General features: G+C 31.1%; 1 protein-coding gene across 3 annotated transcripts in view; it reads left to right on the top strand.

Annotated features, from left to right (window-relative positions):
• Nucleotides 1-783: 783 nt before the first annotated feature.
• LOC113399856 (Ca(2+)/calmodulin-responsive adenylate cyclase) overlaps nt 784-7,093 on the top strand; it is a 94,690-nt gene continuing 88,380 nt past the window's right edge. For 2 of the 3 annotated variants that reach the window (XM_026639116.2, XM_026639115.2), the window contains exon 1: nt 784-1,096. The gene's annotated coding sequence lies outside the window, so the exon portion shown is untranslated. The remainder of the gene's footprint in view (nt 1,097-7,093) is intronic. The other variant, XM_026639117.2, reaches the window with a different exon arrangement.

The following is a 7,093-nucleotide window of genomic DNA, read 5'->3' as shown; positions in this document are numbered from 1 at the left end:
GTTCGCGTCTTCAATTTTGTAGGTGGAATTTATAATCATATAAACTAATATACTTAGTATACATATTTTCTTTATCCCTAATAGTCATACATAAAAGCGTTATAAAAGTATATAAAATATTTGACTTGGCATTATGGGAAGAGACTCTGCGGGTAATGCGGGTAATGCCAACTAACTATGAATGAAATTATATAATTATCTAAATACCTATCATTCTGTCTTTTAATTATAATAATATGTATTTTCTTCCCTTATTGTTTTTTTTTTATTATCGACGCTCACAATTGAATGAACATAGAATTACATTTTTTATATATATATAATAAAAAAATAAATATGTAGGTACCTATATTTATATCACAATTTAAGTTAAAACATATTTTAGTTCCTCAATAATAAATAGGATTTAAATAACAACCAATTAATAATAAATTAAGACTCCTATAGGGAGCTTACTCATTATCTAATCGGAATTTTTATCTAGCATTTCATTAAAATGTGATCGAGTACCTTATCACTTAGAGCTTATTACAATATAAACGTAAAATTAACAAGGTAATATTTCAACAATTAATTTTTATCTAGACAGGATATAGAGGTAGGTTTATTCGAATCTACGATGAGTGTATGTACTCACACTCGTTCATTCATTTTCAATGTCCAGTATTATGCTACTATAACGAATAGGCGCCTGCAGTGTATGTGCCCGCCCTCTTCGCGTCGCAACTCTCCCCGGACCGCGTATATTCTGCCACTAGTGGTACCCGAGGTAACCCGACCGACGCAAACGGCGCGCGCCCGCCAGTCATCGAGCGGCGGTCTTCTAAGATGCCACTGTAAAGCTCTGAGAGAGATTTTTGAATTCATGTGACATGCGCTCTTATATTTATCATAAATTTTGAATAAAAACAAGCGATCTTTTTGGATTTCAGTGAATAAATTAAGTGAAAGTGTTGTGCGTTTGTTATTCATCTTATTCTTGCAAGTTATTTATTCCGATTTCGATTTACGCTTGTGCTGTGTTTATGTTGGGAGCGCGGCGCCCGTTCCGTCCGGCGTGTTGGAGGGACGTCGCCCTCGAGGACTTCTTATAGAGGTAAGACGGTAGGATATGATCATTTTAAGTTTTTGTTTTTACGAGTAAACGATTTAATAAGATGAACATTAGTATATACTAGAAATTACTTAGTAAAGTCGGTTTCTTTCCTAAACAAAGATTTTCAAATAATTCCGGTTACGAAACAGCTCAACTTTTTAATTTATGTTTTTACCTACTACATCAAATCGTAATTGCTTAAAAAGAGGTAAAGTTATGATTAAAGTATCTTTGTTTTATCGTTCCTATCTGTAAAATAACCTAATGTTGTTATTCATTGAAATTTAAAGTAACTTTGAAAAACAATCATATTGTGTTTTATTTAAATGATATGAAATATTTTGTGAACTATATGATATTAATAAAATATTTAAGAAAACATAACCTAACAACAATTTTAAAGCAATACGCAGTCAGGCAAGCAATACGCAGTCAGGCAATAAAAATACTTTGTATTACTTCAGATACGGGTTATACCTATATGAAATGAATGCATAATATATATAAATACACTAATTTGTTTACCTACCTGTTTTCAAATTAAATATTTTGCTAAACTGATTACTAATTCGAACTAACAACAATACATAAATAATCTTATTAGCATAGGCCATAGGCATGAATTTAAATAGGAATAAATTATATATTAAATGTCTTGGGGTAAAGTATCAATATTGGTTATATTCGATTAGTTGATAGGTCATGCTCCTTTGGCAAGACGTGTAGGTAATTTGATATTAGGCCAGACGGCAGACAATGGGTCTCGGAATCTACTAACTTTATTAAAAATGTGTGTTACGATGAATGTATGAATTGTTCTTATGGTTTATAACTATAAGGTCGAGGGAAATGCACCAGCTATGATGTGTTCTGCTATCGCAATGCTAGCCTATTAATCTTACTGATATGACTCGCTGTAGAAACTCTGTATAGGTTACCGCCACCGTTTATGATTGATATGTTTTTCTTAGTATATTGACTATATGCGTTTCTGATTTTATTAAGAGAGCCAATATAATTTACAGATATAAAGGCACAGCTTAGATACCATAGCTGGTAGTACAATGTAAAAAAATGTGTTTAATTTCTAAAATACTAAATATGTTGACTAATTCTCTACGTACCATCAGATGCTCATATAATTTTAAAAAAAGAATACCTATTTCTGTTTTCGATACAAGGCAAAAACTTCCTAAAAATTCATTCTTAAAAATGAATATTTGAATAGGAATTATTAATACACATAACGTGTCTTTGAACAGTATTGTAGGCCTTGAAAAGTTTTCAGTGTAATTTATCATTTGCAGTATCGATCGTTCACATAAAATTGACATAAAACGTCCGCTTATTTGTTAGTTGTTTCTATTAATCAATACAAAATCAAATATACTGTATTCGAATCGGCTTTTACAAGCATTGTCTTTTACAAGTCAATTACAAGTGAGTGTACTATCGCCACCGGCTTAAAATAGACACACAGAAGAACTTCAACTAAGAAATGTAGATATTTACTCCTTAAAATTACATACGTACATAATTCTAACTACATGTAGTTCTAGCTTAGTAGAATAAAGCCACATTTTCTCAGTTCATTGATGGCGATATAACAGACTTTTTGTAAAGCGTGTTTCGCAAGATGTGCCGAGTAATAATTAATTGGATATAATTTTGAAAAAATCAAACTTAAGTCACCGTAATTAAATGATACAGCCGTATATGCCCCGTTTGCCTCATGTTTCGACATCGCAAGAAAATCAAAACTTAAAGGATACTTCCTGTTGACTTATAATCTTGAAGCAAGAAGAAATTACACGTAACAACTTAATGTATGCCTGGGTAGGTACCATCCATTCATCACGAATTCTACTCAACATTATTATGTTCTCGTTTGAAGAATGAGAGCCAGCGAAACTGCTGGCACAAGGGACATACCATCTTAGTTCCTCAAGTTGGTGGCGCATTGGTGTTGTAAGGAATGGTTAACATTTGTAACGACCAAATCTATAGGCGATGTTGAACGCTTACCATCAGGTGGATCATTTACTCGTCCGTAAAAATATTTAAAAACAAGTGTAAAGTGAAAAAACAATATATATACATAAGTATGTATAAAATACAGCATTATAATGGTTTACTATACTAAGTTATCAGTAGAATTATAAGTAAGAACCGTAACGCACGATCGGTGAAGTCATTGGCCAATGGGATGATGTCAGTGATTTTGATCGCAACTTCGCGAGTCTTATCTAACGGGCTGCGGAACAAAACATAATCACATATAATCACTATATATTTGAAACGGGTTATTAAGAAATATTTAAAAAAGAAATATTTTTACTAAGAATCGAACCAACCCTACGTCTAGTCGATAATTCATTTGATTCTATATAAAAATATCACGTGGTAATTAAGTTAGTCCAAAATGTTCATCATACTTATCGAAATACGGTAGTTATGAACGTTTTTTCTGTTTAATCACTAATTTGTAGTTCGAAAAAAAAACATTGATTAATTAATCCCATTTTTGTAAAACCAAAACACCAAACAAAACGTAAAACCATTTATGTGTAATCTTACTGTACTAGCGATTGTTATCCTCAGAATGATCGCAGAATAAACTTGCTTGACAGATAAGAAATCATAATAAATTTACTTATTTCAGGAAAACATTTATTTCTATCATTCCAAAGACCGTTAATACTTTAAATACATTTTTAACACGATTATTTGAAAAATACAGAATTAAGGACGGAAAGAATTAAGGTTAGCGATAACAGATTAAAGAAAAACAACTAATGTTACTAACATATATATGTATATAACATTTTATTTCTAAGATAACTTATAATTCTAAATACTCATAGTCGAATAATTAAACTCTAACATTGACACACTTTACTGTCTGTTTGACATAAATCGTACACCCCAAACAAACGGGTCAAGAATCAAACAATATTGTACATGAGTTCTTTATGTATGAACGTAGGTGAGCACTTACGAAATATTTTTCAACATATTTCTCATAAGGGTTAAAAAACATGGCTGAATGTTTGGTTGGAAATTCGTTATTTCGTAAGATAAAAACGAGAAATGGAAAGTATTTTTATTCTATTTATATACGTGGAACTAGCCGTAAAAGTTCCATACTATAATAAGTTAATAATAAAAATAATCATATCACCTCGACATATACCCACATATAATGTTATTCAAAAACCTAAGGGCAGCTCAATAAAAAACTAAAAGAGGAAAATGTTTCCAACGACAAATCCCATCAGGCACTCGGTTGGTATATTTACATGCATTTGAATTCATGAGATATGATATATATTAGATAATTGAGATAACGACGTATACAAAGGAAATCAGAGATATCGTCGTTTTTAGGATGTCTAGTCTTCACGAAGACAATATAAATAATAGTCTTTGAGAGAACCAACAAACAAATAAAACTTCCCCTTTATAACATTATCTAATTAATGAAATTAAAATAAAACTATTCCAGTTTTAATTATCGAATGAAATCGTATACAAGGCTCGTTAGGGTAGGTTATAATTACAATTTTAAAATAGTTAATTGTAATTATTTTCTTAATACTCAAGGTTACCATTTATATTGAGGAACATTTGGTCTGGAGCTTTATGTTGCACTTACGTAAAACGACCAAACTTCAAGTTGAACGACAAAATCAATTGAAACAAACCGTTCTTAGTAAACAAACTAAAGAAAAAAATCTTCGTTATATAAACAAATATAATACTAAGTAAATACGTAATTCAGTACGAAATCATTCCTTGAGTTCTATAGTTAGATACATTTAAAAGAAATACGGCATGTTTTATATTAAATGACGAATAACCTCAGCTGCTCACGGCTGGCCAAAAGCCTCTTCTCTTTGGAAGTTTGAAACTTTATTTTCCACGTTAGTTGCTGTGCAGGTTGATCGATATACGTGATAGAACATAATTCGTTACATGCAGGTTTCACCGCGATGTTTTGCGTAACAGTTGCACTAGCCATGCACGTGATGAAACTCTGCTCCTCCAAAATTTAGCTGATGTATCCAATATATCTATAATATTATATCGATTCTTGTCTTATTATATATTTCAATGAATATGATGCAGTAATTTGCTCAAAATGACCTAGGATTTTTTTATTTATAGCATTAATTGCTTCAATTTAGGACGATAAAATAATAGCTCTTCAAAACGGTCTTGTTTTGTTGAAATTCCAAAGAGGATTACGTCAGACGCGAATCGTCGCGACATGCAACCAATGCGACTACAGCCGCTGAAAAATACATTTAATTTTATAGCATTGATCTGGAATATTTCTTCGTGTTTACAGTGTTAAGTAAATTACTATAAATGCGAAAGTTTTTGTGTTTGGATATGATACACGATTCTGGAAAATATGTTATAGATTTTGACGTGGAGTAGAAGTTATTTTACTTTATTATTTACAAAACACGACCTAAGTTTCAATTACCGTTCATTTAATAAAATTTGTGTTAAAATGGCCTCTATTTAAGTACGCTCTTACTATTGCTTTTGAATCTCCTTATATTCAAGATAAAATATAATTTTACCACCGGTTCGGAATGCAGACTTTACTGAAAAGAATCGCCATGAAATTCTATAATTGCTCTCTGCTATCAAATTAATTACATTGTATTACTATGTATTAAGGTAACAGTGGAAGTATATTATTAATTATAAACATTCATATATACGTATGTTGAGTAAGCTATTTTAAGCATCAATGTCCTTAACGCTTATAACTAGTTTCCTGTTCCGCCAATAACTCGCACACGGGAAGACTTTGAATAACATGAACACAGGCTTCATACATTTTGATCAGTTCAATACAAGTAGAAATTTAATATATATATTTTTAAATTGTATGTTAAAGAAATTCTAAAAGATATGCAGCTAACACAAATAGTTGCGTCAGACGTGTGCTGTCTTGGCACTGTATAAGGAAAGCTTTGCGTCGGATTACAAAGATCGATTAAAGCATTTTTTCTTAAAGGACAAATTTTAATATTTCGAAGTGTCAATTTGAGAGGTCGACCTCACAAGACCTCGACAAGTTCCTTATATACATATAACACGGTATCACAGAATAAGAAAAATCAATACATAAAGAAATATATACATGCAGTCAGGTTTATAAACATCATTAAGGTAAAGGCGTCATTGTTTGAACAGCACTTATTGGTAAAGGTTTATCGTAAAGCAAATTGTACCATCTTGAATATCGTTCACAATCTCACGCTGACCTCTATAACTTGGTTACCTTGAAAAACATTATGAACAATACATTTTTTTGTTTCATTCGGTAAATTCTTATGGTTTCCCTTCATTTCTCGCCCCGGCTACGTTAACCTTAGGGTTTACTTTTGTAATCAATTATTGAAATTATCTAATTGCGGTTTTCTATTGAAAAATAATTTTGATTAGGATTTTACAAGTGTAATACGTGATTAGCCTGGAGGATTGTGCAGTTCTTTAATTTTCTTTAATAAAGTATAATTATATTTTATTTTACAAAACTATTTAGCGGGAGTCTGGTTAGGTCATGAAAGGTTTCGCAAAAATATTAAAACTATTAATTTAAATTTGAACTAGTGCAAACGAAAGCGTGATAAATACGTTATTATTCAAATAAATTTGTATTATTTGATCCTCCTCGAGGAAAGCAGCTTGTCAAACCAAGCCTGTTTGACAAAATCCTCAAATTAAGCTCAAATTGAATTTATTATAGATGTTAGAAATATTTGAATTACACAATAAATAAAAGAATTTAGTTATCCGCTGTATCCTACAAAAATACAATTTCTATAAATGTATTTAAATTATATTGATAACACTCCAATCACAAAAGGCTGGATGGGAACTCCTTTATAATACACGGAACTCTAAAAAGGATAAATTACGAAATTCATGCGAAAGGAGACCAAAGTCGAGTAGGTACAAGATAACAAGCTTTCA

Source organism: Vanessa tameamea, chromosome 8, assembly GCF_037043105.1.
Source record: "Vanessa tameamea isolate UH-Manoa-2023 chromosome 8, ilVanTame1 primary haplotype, whole genome shotgun sequence".
NCBI lineage: Eukaryota > Metazoa > Arthropoda > Insecta > Lepidoptera > Nymphalidae > Vanessa > Vanessa tameamea.
This window is presented reverse-complemented; position numbering and strand designations above follow the sequence as displayed.